This window comes from Stegodyphus dumicola, chromosome 7 (genome assembly GCF_044657685.1).
Source record: "Stegodyphus dumicola isolate Sdum_Otavi_A_Nest chromosome 7, ASM4465768v1".
Taxonomy (NCBI): Eukaryota; Metazoa; Arthropoda; class Arachnida; order Araneae; family Eresidae; genus Stegodyphus; species Stegodyphus dumicola.
In genome coordinates, this window is record NC_140774.1 from 16,349,106 (window position 1) to 16,369,806 (window position 20,701).

A 20,701-nucleotide genomic window follows, 5' to 3' on the forward strand; every position below is an offset into this window, starting at 1 on the left:
ATTAATCAAAGTAGAATTCATTCCCAAAGCTTTAAATTCGTGATATTTTCTTCGAAATAAGTTGAATTCCGGTTCTAAAGCTCGTGCGACTCTTGCAGCGGCACCGGTAGGCATAAAAGCCTGAATAGGTTTCCATGCGCAATCAAGAATAAATAGACATTAAATCATTGTCAGAAAGATACACTGTGGTTTTGAAACAACGAATTTTAAAATCGTTAATTTAGCTTCTAAAAATATCGCCGAAATTTTCCTGGAAGTAGTTAAGGGAAAGTGCATATTAGCTGAAACCTCCGACTCTAATACTCTCCGATTATGAATTTCTTAAGCATTATACATTGTTAGAGCATTATACAAGTAGAGTTAATGTTTTCAGACAGCAGTCATTCTTAAGTGGGTTAGATTTACAAGATACAGTTTTTCTGAGTGTCCCACATTCTTTAATGCATCGTAAAAATTTGCATCTCTTTCAAAACTTCCAAATCAGAAATATTCTGTGCCGTTGTTTTGGAACTGGTGGTGACATCTATTGTGTGTGAGAGAATACAATTTCTAACCGAAATGTTAAAAGAAAAACCCAAGGGAAAATAATCGAATTGTAGTAGAGTCTCGGTTATCAGATATAAAAGGGCAAAAAGAAACATGTTCTGGATGTTAAGTCGTGTAACAAGAGATTACTGAAATTAGTTTAGCGTTTTTTGAATAAAATTCTATCGATTTCGACTGCAATCAGACATAGGTTCTTCGTCTTGAAAAGCAAAAGAATTATTGAAAAATGGTAGGAGCGACAACCATATTTCTATTGAAAGGAAATTGTGGAGATACTTATTCCAACTCCATGTCAAATTAAAACTACTTTTAGAATTATTAGGGATCTTAAATTTAAAATTATTTTTTAAATTATTAGTAATCTTAAATTTTACAATGACATGTTTAAAATGACGTTTGATTAAAAATCAAATCATTTAAAAACACCGTTAGTTAGAAATTGATAATTTTAATTTTATTTTCCAAATCTAGCGCGAACCAGCGGCCGAGTGGTGAAGTCGCTGAACACTGGTAGTTCGGTCCGAGGTTCGAATTGCTCAAACGGGCTGGTTGTGTGGGCGTTTTTGTGGTTTTCCCCATGGGCAACATGTATGTAGGCGAGTTTGCCGTAGAAAGTCCTCCACGAAGGCATCCCTTGATAGCCCTCGAGGCTTTGCCATAGTCAACCAAACCAAATCTAGCGCAGTATGAGTAAAAGATATATAATTATGATCAACAGAAGTCCGTTCGTATTTAATCTTTTTTAATCATACAATAATGTAATTATTTTATTTACTATTGTTGTTGTGACATATTTCGTTTTTCCGATACCAGAGCAAGCCCGCGAAATTCATCGTAGCAAGGAGGCAAGACCGAGGATCTCCCACCCCTTTTTCCCCTATCATAACCTCTCGAGAGGACTTCCTGCTTACCGTATATTTAGAGTGCCCCCAGGCCGCACAGACACTATACATTTACAAACATCTATGCCTTCTTCGGGATTCGAACCCGGGCCCTTCTGTACGACAGTCAGAGTGCGGCTATTTCATTTATTGATGATAACACTCGTTGACAAGGTACAGATATGTGTAATACACAATTGTCGGAAATGAAAGGACGGACACCCTTGCTAAAATGGCGGCACTTGGGGGGGAATGGGACCGATAATTTTGATATCCAAGATTCAAGAAAAAAGACCATTGTTGAAATGGAAAACTGGATTTATACAGAATGAAATTTTTGCTGGGATTCTTCTAATAAGAGAAAACAGTTAATGAAAAATATGAAGTTAAACAAGAAGATGAATGTTATAAATAATGTTGATATATGTCAGATACTGACTAATCATGGACGTTTCCCGGCTTATTTTAATCGGTTCCATCTATAGAACAATTATAAATGCTTAATATATGATAAGTTGGGGGATACCAGGCATTTCGTCGATGATTATACGCTTATCCGGAATACAAGAGAGAAATATAGAAAAAATTTTAAAGGAATATTTTAAAAGGAACTGTTCAAATTTGAAAGATTTTGCAAAGACAATAACGAAGATTATAAGTACAAACAAAGATAGAAATGGAGTTCGGCATTGAGACTTAGATTTTGGACTTTATATGTTTTTTCTTATTTTCTTTCCCTGGCCAGTTTCGCTTTTATATCATACGGCCGGCTAGGAGGATAGGGATTGTGTCCTTATGATTATGATGATGATGATGATGTGTAATACACATGTGAAAACAGCGCACGTAAATTATTTATATGCGTTGTTGAAAAAATATGAATATGAAAATGTTTGATATTTTTCATTGTAAACGATTGAAGCTCCTTTAAAAATCAGATACTGCTAGCGAATGATCCGCATCAGACTTCATCGTTCAATAATGAGTCGCACTGAAATTACACCTATGTATATGTGCAATGAATCCCACCTGTTTCATTTTCACACGAAACACATCTGTTTTACGTGCAATGAGATGTACTTCCAAATGATGCAGAAATCAATGTAAGCAAAATAGGGAAAATTTAGGCTTGGTTGTTAAAACTAGGGCCGGGTTTCAGAGCCGGTGCAACCGATGTAGTCGCATCGGGCGGAAAAATTTAGCGGCAACAAAAATTTTAGAATTCAGCGAAGCACTCGGCTGCAAAATTTAGAGGTGGCAGAATTTTTAGAATTTAAGAGGAACACTGAGCAGCAGAATTTAAGGCGCAAAGATTAAACCGAGTGGCAAAACGCCTAACTTTTGGCCTTGTTAACAACTAAAAATTTCGTAGGTCTGCTTGGGAAAGGATTGTCATTCTTCAAATCAGCACTCTACAAGCTGTATGACATATTGTATAGCAATTATAAATCAGGAGTAGAATAAAAAGTTTACGAAGTTTTCAACTTCCTCCAAAAATTAGGACGAAGAACAGAGCTTAAGCTTGGCTTTGAAATAAGAATTGCAATTATTTTTATCTAACAGATAAGGAGTTTCTAACATTATGTGTATTCTGAGTGAGTTCTTTAAAAGCTGTTCTACAGCAAATTCTGTTGCTATGGCACTTTTTTTGATAAACATTTTTGCGTTTCAAAGAAAATGATAATAATTTGCAATGTAAAAAATTGAGAAAAAAGGTTGTGTTAGATCGTAAGTTTTTTTTTATTTTAATAAAGTTATTTATTTTTAAATTTCTTTTGCAGAAATAAATTTATTTTTTGCCTGAATTTCGGAATTCTAGTATTCCGGCCTTGCTTTGTTTTCTGTAAATTTCTTAAAGTTTAAGTAATTGAGCTTAAATTATAAATTCTTTAAATTCATACAACCAATTCCGTCAGAGAAATTTACATTTCTCTGCCGGAAATTTTTACAAAAAATTGTGGGCCGGGAAATTCCTATAACTGAGAAAGCTTAATTACTCTCCTCCTCTTCCCCCCCCCGAAAAAAAAAAAAAAAAGAACAAGAAAGAACGGGAAAAAAAAAATCTAAAAGCAAATCAAATTTTAGTATCGTAACAGAGTGTTTGTTAAGGTTATTTTATGCGTCTGAGTTCGCAGTTTACGTATTTACTTTCAGCTCCACTCCTTCTAAAAGGATTGTTTTTGTCTTTTTAACTTTATTATCAAGCATTTTTTTCTACCAGGCTACGTAAAACTTCAACGGTAAAATAAAAAATGGTTTCGTTTACTGAAATTACGGCAAAGCGCACTAGGGCTATCTGTCTAAGAGAAGGGATGCCTTCGTGGAGGACTTTGTAAGGGAAATGGCTCGTATACGCGTTACACATGGGGAAAACCATGAAAGCGCCCATGCTGCCAGTCCGTTCGAGGGATCCGAGCCTCGGAACGAACTACCCGTGTTCAGTGACTTTAGCGCGTGGCCGCTGGTGGGCCGGCAAAATTTACAAAAAAAAAAAAAAAAAATAGTAGCTGCTATTTTCCAAAACTGCTGTGTTAACTGTTGCCATTGATACTCTTTTCCGTCTTTTCTTGTTCCGTTTATCATAGTGTTCAGTTTTCTTAGTAAGGTGATTGAATAGAGCTTCGAAAAGAGTGCTGAAAAGAGCATCGTTGTCAATAAACTGACCGATGAAATGCGGAGAAAGACAGACAGATGAGATGCGGAAAAAAATACAGACTCTCAGTTTTCCTAGATTATCGGTGAGCCCGGTCTGGGCACACGTAGGATTCGCCGTTTGATTTTAGGCAAGATTTCAAGGTAAAAATTTAAAACTAATATAGAATAAGGAGATTAGCATATAGCTAAAAAAATAACATAGAAATTTATTTTCAAACAATTCCTTTTATATCCTAAAAAAAATCTGTGAGATTTTTTTGAAAAATGAGGGTCTTAAAAAACTTGACATGGCTAAAATATATGGACTGGTTTGTGTTGAGCTGCCATCTAATATAAATAAAGAAAGTTCAGAGTAACCTATAGTAACCTATAAATCCTTTTTCATTCAATTTTTCTGTGCATACAGGAGGAAATTTTTAGGTGTGTCCAGACCGGACACACTGTGCCGCAAAGGGTTAATGTGATAAAATACCTTATAAGATACGATGCTTAATTTCGTAAAAAAATAAAATATGGTTAAAAGAATGTAGAGACGTGTAAAAATCAATCACTTGTTTCCTTTCAGATATTAAATAACGCTTAAGTATTAATTGTTAAAATTTTGTTGCAAGCATGTGGATAAAAAAATTAATAGTTCGTAATTTTTCAAAATTAATATGTAATTTTTCAACCTTATGATTAGTTTCCTGAAATTAATTCTACAATATAGCTAAATCGTGGGCTACTATACTTAAAATTGTCAACATGGCTATCCCTTTTAAAAAAATAAAAATTCAAATTTATATCATTCAATTTTTTAATTGAATGAATAAAAAATTGAATGATATAAATTTGAAGTTTTATTAATGTAAAGAAATCTTTCGATAAGCATCTATTGATGTATTTGAAACTAATAATTCATATAAAAAACTTCCATTGTTTTACTTTTTTTCCCACGGAAAGTTCCGGAAACTATTCGGTACCTCCTCAGAAGCTCAAGTATTGGCAGGATGTATGTCAACGATACGATCAATAACAATTCATTTCCGAAATTTTCGACATAGGAGAACAAAACTGCGACGAAATCGTGGTCAGATACTTTGACGAAATGTAGGAAATCACGCCGACACACAAAACCCCAGAAAGATACTTCTGCGTTTTCTTCAAGGTCCAGTGAACACACGATGATTGTAAAAGCTAGACTTAATTCTTACAAAAAAGATAAACCGTTTCAGGTTTTTATTGATATTACTTTCCCTTTCTTCTTCCTCAAATAAACATTATGTGTTTACAATCTTCAGGGGTGGAGGAGAGGAGAGAGGCACTTCCTTAAAACATCACCCACCATTTTATTCTTCCTTTTCTCATCGGTGCGTATGTGCAGTTCGTTGTTAAATTCGAATATTCTATTTATGCTCGAATGAAAACCTGAAACAAAGCATTAATGGATTAGACTCATATGAACACAAGGTATTTTCAAACAAACGTTTGTTCTTGTTGTGTAAAACGATTTTCTTCCCCCTTTCTCAGAGTTGTCTATATTTAGTTTCTTCCGTATGATGAAGTGAATACTGTCAGGAAATCACGAAAATAGGCAATTATATAAGTACAGAGAGAAGACGATGCTATTACAGGTGCACTCTGAGAACAGTTTGTTATTAAAATGTACCAAATCATTTTAAGAACATTTTCGATTGGCAGTTCTCAAAAAAGAACCATAAGCCTGCCTTATAGTTACAGTTCACAGTTGATGCGGTCAAATTGGTTAAATTAAAAAAGCTGATGTGTACACTACATAAGTCCTTTAACGTTAAATTATACGCACTTTTTCCTGCATTTCATTTAAACTTATTGAATTGAATTAAATCTACTTTGATAGATAGCGCATAAACCACAACAGAATAAATGCATAAATGCACTCTTTAAAATTTAGTATATTTACTTAACATACCGATAATTTGGTGCTGCGTTTATTTAACAGCGTTACATCTCATTCATTTTATAACTCAGAATGCACAAAAATTATATCAGGTTAAGGTTTTTATTCCTTTAGATAATCTCCAATGGTTGTAGAATTGTCGACAATTTAAAAGTTTAAGTGGCGCTAAGCCTAGCGAGGCTGACATTTGTTTGCCTTTGAAACTGTTAGTAGAATAGTGAATTAAGTTTTTGGTGCACAAAATTCAGTGTTTTTTTGCCCAGTGAGACCGAAAGCAAACTTCCAATTTCGTGCACCGAAAAGATTTTCTTTCTGATCTTTGGCCGAATGGCTGGTTCGCGATATGAGTATAAACTCTAATTTTAATTGTAAAAACTGTTTCTTAAACTGTATATGGTATTTTAGGTTTTTCTGTATTTTACAATTTTTAATGAAGATGTTTCGACTTTTTATGTATTACTGCCCTGCCGCGAAGTGAGAGCTGAATTTACTTAATGAGAAATATATCTCTAATGAAATTATAATAAATAAGTTTAAATGAAGTGCAGCGAAGTATGTGTATAATTTAACACGCCGTACAATGAATAATGTGTGGTGTCCGCATCAGATATTTTTATTAGTGCGATTGCATCCTGGCGATTTTTTTTTTTTTTTTTTTCTAAAAAATAAAATAATTTCATTTATAATGTTAAATTCGTACTCAAGTTTGATAAAAAAATTTCCTATTCATTTTTTATGCACGTTTCAAGCGTGATTTTTAAGCAAATAGGATGTCTACAAATCTATCCTCTAGTCATATCTAAGAAACAAAAATTATAATGACTATTAATTATTTGAAATATTATTAATTAAATTACGATGGATTAAAATGAAGGCTTTAAACATTTTTCATTAGGAAGAAGTATACCTTAAGGTATTTGCTCCCTCCTTCCAGCATGCCTTAGTGGTGTAGCGGTAACAAACTTGGCACGTATTCGAGAGGTCCAGGTTCGAGTCCCGGCGACGGCAATGCACATTTTTCACGTCTTCTGCTTCGAAAACTGGAGCCGAAACTGAAAGGTAGTGGACGATAATTCATCCCCACCAGGATTTGGCAACTGGGTCCCCTAATCTCCAGTCGCCCTTTAAAAGGGGGTGTATATAAGGATATTTTCTTTCTCCATCCAGCATTCCTTCGATTTGTAAGTGTAGCTCATTCGATGCATATTCGAGTGGTCAAGGTTAGCGTCCCGGCGAGGACATTGCTCATTTTTCAGGTCTCTAGCATTAAAAAAAAATTTCTAATGACTTTACTACCTAAAAGAAAATTAAGTGTCATGTGATGTGGAAAGGAAATATTAGATCCTTTCATTTAACGACTGAAATTTTCAATTCGCTGAAATATATTTACTGATTATTAATTAAATGACAACATATTTTTTGAGGAAGAGATACATCAGAAATTCTACTAGAATTTTCTTAAAAATGTCCGTTTGTGGAACAGAAAATATTTTAAAAAGTTAATAAAGAAACTATCATCTGTTTCACGGGACACCAGAGACAGAGTTCCATAGACGGACGGACAGTTTAAATAGATGCAGAAAGCGTAAACAGACGAACAGAGTAAAGCGATGGAGTACCACATATCGAATTATGAAAAATATGGTAGAATTATATATATAATTTTTAAACCAATCTGTGCTTTTACATAATGTAAATTTTTATTCACTTTCACAATGACATGAAAGGTCAAAACACTTATTAAGAAAATTAAATAATGCAACAAAAAATAGCGTATATCCTCGTGTATTTCTCCCTTTAGCTTTTTAGCGCCGAGATCTGAAAACTTTGAAAACGTTCGAACAATGTTCCCCTTCCTCAATGCGTTCAGAGAGAAAGAGAGAGTTTCCTAAATTTTAAAATGGTTTCGTCAGCATAGGGATTGTTTTTGTCTCACTAACAAAGACAAACCCACGAAAACTACCTTCGAAGATCACGCCGAACCCTTTCTTTAGAACTGGTAAACTTTATGCGAGTCTAATACAAGAACCCAGCGAAGAAAGCATGGACTGAAAATCAACTACGATTTCGCAGAGTCAACTGTTCATTCACCTTCTCTAATTATACATGGTGATCTGAGGCCTAAGGCGTAGCAGAGACAAGAAGAAGAAAGGAAGAGATTCAAATTACAGGGAATTAGAAACGAAGATATATTCTATTAGATTTAACAATGTTAATATTACATGTATTCTTATTGGAATGCAGGTTTGCTTTAAAAAAAATTATTTTATGATAACCGCATTCTTGATTTTTGGACGATAAATATTTTAAAACATAAAGAGGGGGGAATGAGCGAGGGAATAAGGTATACAACACTGCAAATGTAAAGTTTTTAACCATTTAATATATATTTACTTTTCGAGAAGATAATAAATAAGTAAAAACAAAAAATTATAAAAATTTAAAACTCGATCTCTAACCGTTAATATATGTTATTCCATTTTTCAGAATCATAAATCCTTTATCGGCTAACCAATTCCTTCGAAAATGTTTTTCCTACTAAGGAGGGGGGGCGGGAAGATAGAGAGAAAAGAATTCCCAGAATGTGGCGGCATAAGAGAAGAAATAAAAGACCAGCTTCCGCAGCAACACCCCCGGAACCCAGGGGCGAACTTCTCACAGATGACTGCAACCGGCAACTGTCTCAATTACGGATGCGGCTGACCCCAGCGTGGGGTCATTTCCTTGTGAAGAATATAAAAGAAAAGAAAGCAGGGTAGTGGGTAAACTTTTCTCCACCCATCACGTGATAAAAAGCCTTCACATATCCCACATCTAATCCTAACTTTTCCCCAAGAAAGATGCGTAACGAATCAATGTAATGAATTATTATTCCTACCTACACTTTCAAACGTTTCTATGCGAACTAATAGATCTTGGGGGTTTCATTTTACGAGCAAACTGGGTCGCTATTTTATGAGCAGAAGATTCTTAGAATGGGAGTATTCCGAACTGCAAATAAAAAAAAAAAAAAAAATCCGAAAGTGTTCTGATTTTTACTATAGGCTAGAAAGACTCTTTAAATGTTTAATATGGTAGATATTAGCAATAGATATAGACCAGAGGAACATTTTATAGGATATTTGATGAATATACATTTAGACTAACATGGGAATGTTATTTATCGTTCGTACGTCTAAAAAGTGGAAAAAAATGTAATTCTATAAAAATTCTGAATGTTTTTAGTTCGATATATCGTGAATTAAATGCAATTTTATTTAAATAAATCAGATTCAAAAGAAAAAATAATATTTTAAAGATCTGTATATATTGTTTTTAAATAGTTTAGTTTGTTAATAGATAACAGACAGAATAAATATGAAAGAATAATATCTTACGTTTTTTCGAATGGCAATAGGCGCGAATGAAAAATAAAACAACTCATGTTTCGAGACTAATAACCCTTTTGGGCCGACACATAAAAAGGAATCGACAACATGGATATTTAAAACAAATAAAATAAATAAATAAATAATATAAAAGTTGAAAAAGTAAAGTTAATTACAAATAAAAATTTAAAGAATAAAAGTAAATAAAGTTAATTACAAATAAAAAGTTAAAGAATAAAAATAAATAAAGTTAATTACGAATAAAAAGTCAAAGAATAAAAATAAAGATAATAACAGAAATAATAAATAAAAAATTAATAAGAAAATATTTAAATATAATTTAAAACAAATAAAAAATACAAAGTCTATAAATTACATTCTAATGCCTTGCGGGGATTTATTTAAGCTACGTAAGAGTTAATTCTACTTTGAAATATCGTTTCCTATGACTCCCGCTTTCAATCCACGCTTTCTTTCCAGAATGTAAATGAGTTAGCGAGCGCGTAATCAAAATGAAGCAATGAGGCAAGTTAATATTTAATGGAAATTTAGAGCGTTTTCTGCCTTCCTGAAGACCACGTTGTTATCTTTGATTTACTAACGATTAGATTTCTGTGATGTAGCGCGCTTCTAGCCATTGAGCTTGTTTACGCCGACTTTTACGAGCCTGCCAGTGGATTAAGTGACCTGCGGAAAGCCGTTAGTCTAATTTAGTCGTATTCTGTTTTAAATTAATCGTTACCTTTTGAGTAAAACGGAATGTGCTGGAATTTGTAAGCAAGAGTCGGTGCCATCTGTGAATAATATTGAGTTAATAAAAGTTCTTTAGACCCTTTCTCTGAACTTTGTCGTACTTGAATAGTTTATGATGGCTAAGCATACGACGTTATTATATCCTTCAAGAAAATTTAACATTCAAATTTTTTTTTAAATTTGTAATTGAAAAATATAAAATAAAAATAATAAATTTTATAATTAAGGTAATACTAAGTTAAAAAGTTTTAATTGTTAAATAATAATAAATTGTAATAAACTGAGTAATAGTAAAGTTTTAGCAATTAATAACAATACAATTAATAATTATGCATTAAAGTTTAATTAGTTGAATTTAATTTAATATAAATTTTCAATAAGTTTTAATAATTAAATTAAGATATAAAAATTTTTAAAAATATTTTTTAAATGTTTTTATCAATTACATTAGAACTAGAAACATATTTTATCAGTTATTACAAAAATAAGTAATTTAAGATTTTTTTCAAATATTCCTAAGAAGGATCTAAGTAAATATTACGAAATGAAGCTTAAAAACCATTGCTGCAAGACTGGATTCAAAGCTTAGGCAACAGTTCCAAAGTACCGTGACACCCGAGAAAAAACTAAAACTTTTTAATTAATACTCGCATTTAAATCTTGCTCAATCCTTAGGTATGCGCCCATCCACAGAGTTTCCTGGCTTCATTCGGCCGCACGAATCCTTTTCCACTGGGTTTTCTCACAAGAATAAAAATAAACGTAAGAAATTACCTGTTGCTTAAAAGCAATTAGCATTTTAAAAATGGGACATTAGCAAGGTCAGTCACAGAGCATTTCAAATTTTAACTGTGTTGAAAATGCTGAAATTGTGAAAAGGTCAATGTTTGTAACGGAAGCATTTGTTACTCCATATTCCACTGCAAACATCGTCGTTTGTATGTGTAAACATTTTTTAAGTTGGTTTATCTGCTCTTTTGTATTTATTTGTTTGTTTGCATCAAAACTTGATAATTTTGAACCCTTTCTCTTAAATGATTTTTTTCACAAACTTGTGTGTTTGCAAGACTACTTGTATACTTGTATATTTGCAAGACCAATATTACACTCCGATGATTCTTTCAAAATTCAACAGACAATCTTTTTCCACTATATTGTTTCTCCCATATTATTATTATTATCATTTACGTGTTTCATGTTAGACGACTTTCTAAGGGAAATTGGCTCGTATTAACACGTTACACATGAGAAAACGACGAAAACGTCCACACAGCCAGCCCTTTCGCGGGATTCGAAACTCGAACCAAACTACCAGTGGTCAGAGACTTTACCACTCGGCCGCTGGTGAGCTTTCCTCCCATAGTAACAACCAAATTACTAATCACCATAGAGTATCTTTCTTTATACCATTGGATAAAGACAGAAATTTAATCTTCCAAATGAAATATTCTCTAATTTTTTGTTTCCCACTTTTTTTAAAAAAATCTTTAATGCAATTTATAAAAATATAACTTTTATAATTTTATAAATTACAATTACTAATTATAACTTCTTTAATTTATAAAATTATAACTTTCGGTGCATTTTTAATTTGGCTTTTTGTAATGAGCAGTTATTAAACCAATGAATGAACCGTATGTATAGTATGTATTCTGTAAATGGTGTAATTACTGTATGATATGCAAATATATTATCTAATTATGTGTACATAAGTGTATGTGCCCTGGATGATATGTAAATATGTTAACCAACTATGCATGGATAGTATGTGTTCTGTAAATCGTATAATTACTATATGGCATGTGTGTATTAGTGTATGATATGTAATGGTATACTTACTATATGGTAGGTAAATGTATAATTACTGTATTAGATGTAAATGTAGTATACAATTGAGGTACAATATCCATATATACTGGAATTTGTATATTTTTTGTATACTATGTAATGGTATACTTACTGTATGGGAGGTGAATGTATAATTACTGTATTAGATGTAAATGTATTATACAATTATGTATGTACAATATTTTGCATGTATACTGGAATTTAGTATACTGTCTAATGGTATACTACATTCCAGTATACATGCACCAAATTTTTCTAAACCAAATTTTTTCACCAAATTTTTCTAAACCAAACAAAAACCAAATTTTTCATTACAAGAAGAACAGTTAATACGTTTGAATCCCTCACTCTATCTATCACAAGAAGCTGCTAATACTATGTAATGGTATACTTACTATATGGTAGGTAAATGTATAATTACTGTATTAGATGTAAATGTATTATACAATTATGTATGTACAATATGCATATATACTGGAATGTAGTATACTGCAATGCATACGTTGACTGATTCTTCGCAATTTAGTTTATATAATAAATTTGTGAAAATTTCAAAAATAAATTCTGTATATTACTTACAGAACGTGCATAAAGAGAGAACGGGAAGTAATTTGATGAGAACGTGATTTTGACATTTTAAATTTAATTATTTCCTCAGAAAACTTTTTTTTTTTTTTTCCTAGTGTTAAAGAAGGAAGAGGAAAAAGAAGAAAAAAGAATCCGAAAGGTTTAAGATTTTAAATTACGTTTAAAGGGCCCTTTCTTTTAACATTTTGTATGTTACCTTTATTTATTACATATCATGCTCTTCGCACTTAAACCACAAAATTCAGTTCAACAGCAATATCGCAAAATAATGTTAAAATGAGTATATTTTTAGAATTTCCGATAAACAATCTCGCGCGCTGGAGAATTTTTTTTTCCCTACAGTGTTGCTATTGCTCACTTTGAAATCATTCAGTTTGTTAATCAAAAATTCGTTGAAGTGTTACAAAATACGAAATCGAAGATGAAACAGATTTCAAACTCAAATTAGGGCTTCCACATGCCCATATTCTATGGAAGATTACGTTATTCAAATTTTGATGGCGGTTCTAGGTACTGTTGTTTTATCACAATGCGAGAAACATACATACATTTATGCAGATTCTGCATTATTTAATTTCTTTAAATATTATACACGGCGATAATATTTTGGTGGCAACAATTTGAAAAGTAAAACAACGCTTATCGTGAATAGACGCAAAATGCCAAAACGAAATTAATAGTCCTTCGGGGCAAGTTGCCCCTTTGGACTAATTATAACAAGTGTTTGTTTGACATATTTCCTTTATTTTTTTTATTTTTTTTTTTTAGATGAAATAAAACTCTTAAGTTTTTTACTGTTATTTCCGAGAATATTAAAACTAGTGTGCAGTTTTCTCACGAGTTTAACAAATTATTTATGCTTCGCTATGCATACGTACCTGAACAATCTTGTCTCGTATTTCTAAGAGGGGGAAAAAAGTGAAATAAAAATCATCAGGCCCTAGACGAGGGGAAGAATTTGATAATTCATCAGATCTCTTCTTTTAATCTCTAAGAGATTTTTTTCTTCTTTTTTTTTTAGTTCTCTTTTCTCTACTACAACTTAATTCTCTCTGCTATACGGATAATTGTAGCTAGTTATTTTGCTGTTGCACGCAAGATTTGCATTTTATTCCTTTATTCAGCTTCCTCAATTTTGCTTCAAAGAACTTCAGCTTACACCCTTCAATATGCATATTATTTCATTAATCTTCTCCCCCCGGGAGGTGAAAAAAATCAGCGCCTGTTTTTTACATTATTTTATTAAGTTGTGAAGGATGTTGAAGGCTGATGATTTAACATCTGAAACAAAATGAGGCTAATTTTTTTTTTTGGCGATAAAGATGTTCTTACATAAATCTTCCCAATTTTGGCAGCCGTTACATTCTTAAGTTCCATCCATTTATCAACGGCACCTTTTGGTAAATATTGCCAGCGAGGTAAAAGTAAAGTCTTCCAGTTATTTCTCACGCCCGCCCGCCTGTAGCTAATTCTCAGAATATTGCTATTCGGTAAAGCATAAGATCTTTAATTTGTCTTTCAAACCTAATCAGTCTGTAAATGCTTAACAAACTAAGCTGTTTCAACACAATGCATTTTTTAATAATTTCAATTTTTTTATTTTAATTACACAATGTCATGTCACGAATTTAATTATTAATATGTGTCTTAAGTTATCGTTATTCTGGTATTTTTATTTGTATTCATGTATATTTTAATCTGGGAAAAAGTATTCTTAAGTTGTTAAGGCTTTATTTAACTTGTTGCTCTTGACTAGAAAGTGTAGCAAAGGCGAGAGACGGTTGCTAGGACACACATCTGGTTTATTGGTTTATGGCCTTTTTACTAACAATGGGTGTTGTGTTGTCGCCTTTTACTAATGGCGTTTGAAACGAAGATCGTCTTGCTTTCGCTTGGTTACAGTTTCAATTTTGTTTACTTCAAGACAGTTAGGTTGTACTAAGCTTAGGTAATTGGATTCTCGTAAAGCGTAGTTTCCGCTTGTTAGTTGGGGGGTCCACTTTAGTTCCCACGTTTTTCCTGAGTACAGATGTTGGCTCATTGTGAGATTTTTCTTGTTTTTGATTCGTCATGGAGGTGTAATTTTCTGAGTTTAGATAAAGTAAAATTCTAGCATTGGTAAGATTTAATTTGATGATTTTTTGTAGGCCAATGAAATTTTCGGGGGCGGAGAGGAGAGTTTACTTCGGTGCTTGCACCAGGCTAGAGTTCATTTTGATTCTGATTTTCAAGCTAAGAGAAAGAAAAAGGAGAAAAGAGTGGGGGCTTGACCCCTTGCGGGTCTTGCTCTCGCGAGCGCCGGCTATTGAGTCGGATTTGGAGACAGATTTCAGTTGCGAAGATGTAAAGCAGTAGAAGACAAAGTTCGGTGGGGCTTGATGCGAGTGGCTTTCAGCCTCGGTCTGAGGCGAGGTTTCTCGCGGCTGTCCCGCTGATGAGAATTTGTTCAAACGGAGAAAGTGCTCTACGCAAAATTTGATTTCACAGTTTTACCTTGTATTTTCAGAGATTTGAATAGTCATGTGAGGCTTTCCAGTTAGAATTATTCGTTATAGACAGAAGGGATTTGTTACAGCTAAGAAGTTTGTGCTGAAACTGCTCCACGCAAAATTTACTTTCGCCGCTTCGTCTTGTATTTTGGAGAACTTGAACAGTCATTCTAGTTGAGACATCCTAAGTTGAAGAAATTTGTCATGAGATACAGATTTGTTCCAGAAGGAGGTATCATGCTCCCCTTGCTCCTGAAATCAATGGACGCTTCCGAAAGTGTTTTTGACAGGGAAAAAAATGGTCTTTGCTCATTTCCCAGTGGACTGGATAGGACACTAAAGGTCTTTCTGTTCGGAAATTGTCTGTCACTGAATGGACATATATAAAGCGGCTCCTGGTTGATTGAAGAATTTTTCTTTAATATACTACACCTGTGATTCCTGAAATCAATGGACGCTTCTGAAAGGGTTTTGAAAAAAGAAAAAAAAAAAAAAAGAAAAATTTGTGTTTGTTCATTTTTCAGTGGATTGGACACCAAAGAGCCTTCAATCCGGAAAAACCGTCTTCCATCTGTGAGTGAAATTTTAAGATTATTTTCTCTGTTTTCTCTTTGCAAATGCCATGGTGGACTAGTTAATAACCATTTATCCACATATATAAATTTTTATTACCGTATTTGACGGCATATAAGACGCACTTTTTTTCCTAAATTTGGTCTCAAAAAAGTTACCTGCGTCTTAAACGTGAAGGACACAGGTTAACTTTCAATACTGAATGCTATTTTTAGTCCGGATAAAGGTCTAGACACACATAACTTTTTCTACATCTACATGTGTGTGGCCTTCTAAATAAGGGTGCGTCTTTTGAATAAAAATTTGATGAGATGTTTTTACGGTTTTGGGTCTCAAATGAACCACGAGAACGAAACATATTTTCGAAACATATTAATCGACTTTTGTGAAGCTTTAGTTCATTTTCCCCTAATTTTGTATATTTTCCCTTTCGCATTTTTATTTTTCGAGATTGTTCTACTATAAATTCCCTATTAAATTCTATTAGTTCTGATATTATGTTATAACTCTTATACACGGCTGCACTTATTATTATATTACAGAAGAATTGCCTTGATTTTATTCCAATTTACTAATCAGTTTAGATACTTTAAGTTTATTTTACTTCAATCCTGCAGCTATAGCGCTAGACAGGTTTAAAAAAAAATTATTCTAATTTTTAATTCGACTTTTTAACCTATTTATATATTTCTTTTTATACATACATATACACATTTCTTATGTATTAAACTACGTTATTTCATGATATAGCCAATTAAATAATTTTATGAACACTTGCAGCATTAGAGTAATTAATAAACCATTTTCTAATACATACGCGGAATGATTGGTTTGGATAATTTAGATTAAGCCCAATGCACGCTTGGACTATCTGCCTAACGGAAACTTGGACTATCTGCCTTTGTGGAAGACTTTCAAAGAGAACTTTCTTGTATTTACGTTAATTCAGCTTTTCAATTTTTTTTATTTCCATCTTTTTATTTCATTTGCATTTATTCTGCTGTTTTCAATGTCTTGAAATGAATTTTGGAATAATAATGATAACAATAAAATTCTTTTAGCTGCATTTTTCTCTAATCTCGAAATGACCCAGTCACGGCGAATTTTTGTTTCTACCCATTACTGTTGATTTCTTTACTGTTAAGAAGACCCACGGAAAGAGGCAGACACACTCTATTAGGCTCGCAGAAAGCACTTTTATGGAAGTTATTTACGTTATATATAATCCTAATACTTTCAGAAAAATCGGTTTATCTTGAAACAGGCAAAATTATTAAAAAAAAAACTATGTCTGAAAAGCAGTATCTGTTAAACCTTATAAATATCACCGGCAATGTATGAAAACAAGCTTTGTATAGAATACTGTATACAATGTATCCAATGTCTAGAATGTATACAATTTGTATACATTGAACATAGAATGTATACAGCTTGTATACATGTAAATTTGGTATTAAATTTTTCTGATAGAAGAATTAAGAAATCCTTTTTTTCAGAAGGCGGAAAAAAAATTGCCGAGCGCACATTGCCTAACCGAATCAACAGAGAACTAAAATGAAACGAACCTCAACAGAAAGTGAATGTAACGCCATCTGTTGTGCAAAACATAAATGAAAAAAGAAAATTTCAGACATGTTCATTCATGTTACAATTTTGAAAGCTTTAGGAAGAAACTGGACTTGAATTAAAATGGTTAGCAAAAGTACTATCTAATATTTGTGAATGTGGAAGGCTTCAACGAAATTTAACTCACCAACTGAAGAAATTTTTGAATGGTTTTAACATTATTAAAAAATATAAAAAATGGGGGAAAGGAAAAAATCTGAAAATTTTCAGATTTTAAAGATCGCCCAAAAGTGTTAAGGTTTTTTTAAACTCTCTGTCAAGTCCTAGTCTATAATTTTGCTGTTACACTGCCTTTTGCTAACTTTTTTTTTTTTTTTTTTTTGTCTTTTTAACTTTATTATTAAAGCTAAAAAGACAAAATCGTTTCTTCGCACTTTACGCCATACAAAGAAATCACAAGTTCAACAACGAAATCAAAGTTCAAAGTTCAACAACATAGTTCAACAACGAAATCACAAAATTTTTAAAGTGGCTTAGGAGCATATGTTTAGAACCTAGATACATTATTAAATGTTCGCATACATTTTTAAAATTTTTTTTCGGTCTTGTCTCAGTTCGTCATATCGATGTTCAGTTTTCTTAGTAAGATGGCTTACAAAACTTTTTTGTGGTATTTTTATTATTATTAACCTTTTGTGTAACTTTATTTAATAAATGTCACATTCTTCGTACATGCTTCACACAATATTTAAAAATGGCATATCTTTAGAATATCCGATAGACAGTCTCGCAGACCGGAGATAAAAATGTTTCATTCCGTACAGTGTTGCCACTGCTCACTTTCAAATAGTTGAGCTTGCTAATAAAAAAAATCATTAAAGTTCTACCAAATATGAAATAAGTGGAAAAAGTATATAACATCCTTATGTGAAAATACTGAATTTTTTTAATTATAGGTCATGAATTAAATGCATTTCTATTATTTAAATCAATCCAATTCAAAAGTAAGAAGCAAATGTTCTTAACTTTCGGACAGATTAGTTTATTATTCTACAGCAGACAAATTCAGCTGGAACGAAAACGAAATAGCTTACATTTTGCGGAATGGCAACAGACTCGTAACAAAAGTGAAATGGCGCATTTATTGTGATTCCATGCGAATTCCCATTAAAAAAATTCCTCTATTAACTTCCTCTATAACTTATAACTTAAAAACTCTATAACTTAAAAAAAATTCCTCTATAACTCTGTTATAACTTCTGTTACCGTGAAAAGCTTCAAAACTTTTTTCTAAAACACGCTATATCCGTAACGCACGAAACATGTAAGGAAATATTGTTGCGATCAAATCGAAAAAGTGAAACTTATGCGCAACGAAATGTTAAGAAACAATTTCTGTTGAGGAAAGAATGCTCCTTGACCATCGCAATATGCATAGTTAGAATGAGGTTTAAGTTAATGGGGCCAGATTCTTCTTCTGCACCTCTGACCTAAAATCTTACGTTTTTGTGTTTAAAAATCCCCTCTCCCACACACACACTCTCGATCCCTCTTTATTACATACGCTCTTTTATTTTCTTCTCCGATTTCCTTTCTTCTGATGTCAGAATCATAATAAACCCATAGCGAATCATTGTTCGAAAATCTTTTCCGAAGATTACTCCTTTCTTTTTCCTTCTCTTTTCTTTTTCTTTTTAAAATTTCTTGATATACTCTTATTTATTTCTTTTACTGGTTGCATTTCTTGAGGAAGCTTTCACAAAAGCTAAATTCCCGTAATTATTTGTAGGTTTCATTCACCACCCAGCAAAATATCCTCATTAATTATACAGTAGAAGCCTTTTAATGTGGTTGCGTTTAATATTATTATTCGGATACTGTTATCGAATGGTCGAAGTCCTGCCTCCTTTTTATACGGGAAATGCATAGCCTATTGGGATCAACAGTTCGGTTAATATCATCAAAGTATTGGATTTTAGTAAAATTTTGATTAACCAACGCGGCGATTTGAAAGCAATGTGTAGCCACTGCTCGAAATAAAACTGTTGTTCTTCTGCGCGTCTGTGTGTTGCCTTTTGGCAAAGTGTGAGCTATTTATCTTTCAAGTTTAGTCAACAAACAAGAATAAATTTTAAAAAATTTAAAAAAAAAAAAAATTAAAATAAATCTTTAGAAAAGCAAAATCTGAAAGGGTCAAGATTTTAACGGTCGCCCAAAAGGGTTTGTTAAGGTTTCTTTACGTTCTTGCTGGGCTTGCAGTCTACCAGTCTCCTGTTGCACTTACTTGTGCTAACTGACTTCTTTTTATCTTTTTATTAAACATGATTTTCTTCCCACTTATATGTAAGTATTAAGTTCAGGCATCCATTTTTATACATTTGTCAGTCTCTTCTCAGTTTATTATATCAATGTTCAGTCTTCTTATACGGCTTCCAAAACTTATTTTTTGTCTTTTTATTTTGTGTTTTTTTGTCTTGTGCATGTATTTCACGGAAATTGTAAGAGTAATTGATTGTCAGAGCCTCAAGCAGGTTAAACTGCTTCCAATTTTGACGAACAGCCCCTCGGGAGGGGGCAAGGGTATCGCACCACTCTCCCTACCACCAAACCACACGAAAGGACTTTCGGCTCGCCATATATTTAGAGTGCCCCCATGCCGTAAACACTATTTCTACAAACATCAATACCTTCTCCGGGATTCAAACGCGGACCGCATTACGCTTCCCTAACCACTATACCGTCTGAGCGGTATTTTAAAAATTTATTAGCTAAATATCATATTCTTACCCCACATACAATTCAGCAGCAAAATCACAAAATATTTAAAAGCAAGATATCTTTAGAATTTCAGATAGGCAGTCTCGCGCACTGGAAAAAAAGTTGTTTTATTCCGTTCAGTGTTGCCACTAATAGCTTTCAAATCTTTGAGTTTGTTATTATAATTCATTAATGTTTTATAAAATATGAAATTCCAAATTCAGAATTTAGGCATCGAAGTGTCCATGTTCGGGTGGAGGACTATGTTATTCAAAATTACATAATGCTAGGTACCGTCGTTTTTACAGAGTGCGAGGAGCATACATTCATGCAGATTCTTCATTATTTAATTTCTTTAAAAATAATACAGAGCGATAATAGTATTTGGTAAGAACAATTTGGAAAGTAATTCACCATTCATAGAGGAAGATGCAAAATCCTGTTTTGAGATTAATAGCCCATTCGGACTAACGCCTTTTTGCGCTAATAAATATAATCTAAAAGGAAATTTTTTGAAACTGAAGCAAGCTCGCCAAAGAAAGTCAAAATGGATTATAAAAATAACCGGGTGACACAGAAATGTCGCCAAAGAAAGTATTAAATCACCAGGCAGCCTTTGAGTGTCCTCCGCCGAGGCATCTCTTCCTTAAGCAGTTCGCTTTCGTTCTCTTTCTCGGATTCGAAACTCAAGTCGACAATATCCTAACTTTGATTGCGTCTTTTAGGTCGGATAAGACTGGTACTATATTTATTTCATAT

At 32.8% G+C, this 20,701-nt stretch overlaps 1 long non-coding RNA gene across 1 annotated transcript in view; it reads left to right on the forward strand.

The window, feature by feature from the left end:
- The window catches only part of LOC146996107 (uncharacterized), an 80,173-nt gene that overhangs the window by 23,728 nt on the left and 35,744 nt on the right, over positions 1-20,701 (forward strand). The window lies entirely within an intron of this gene.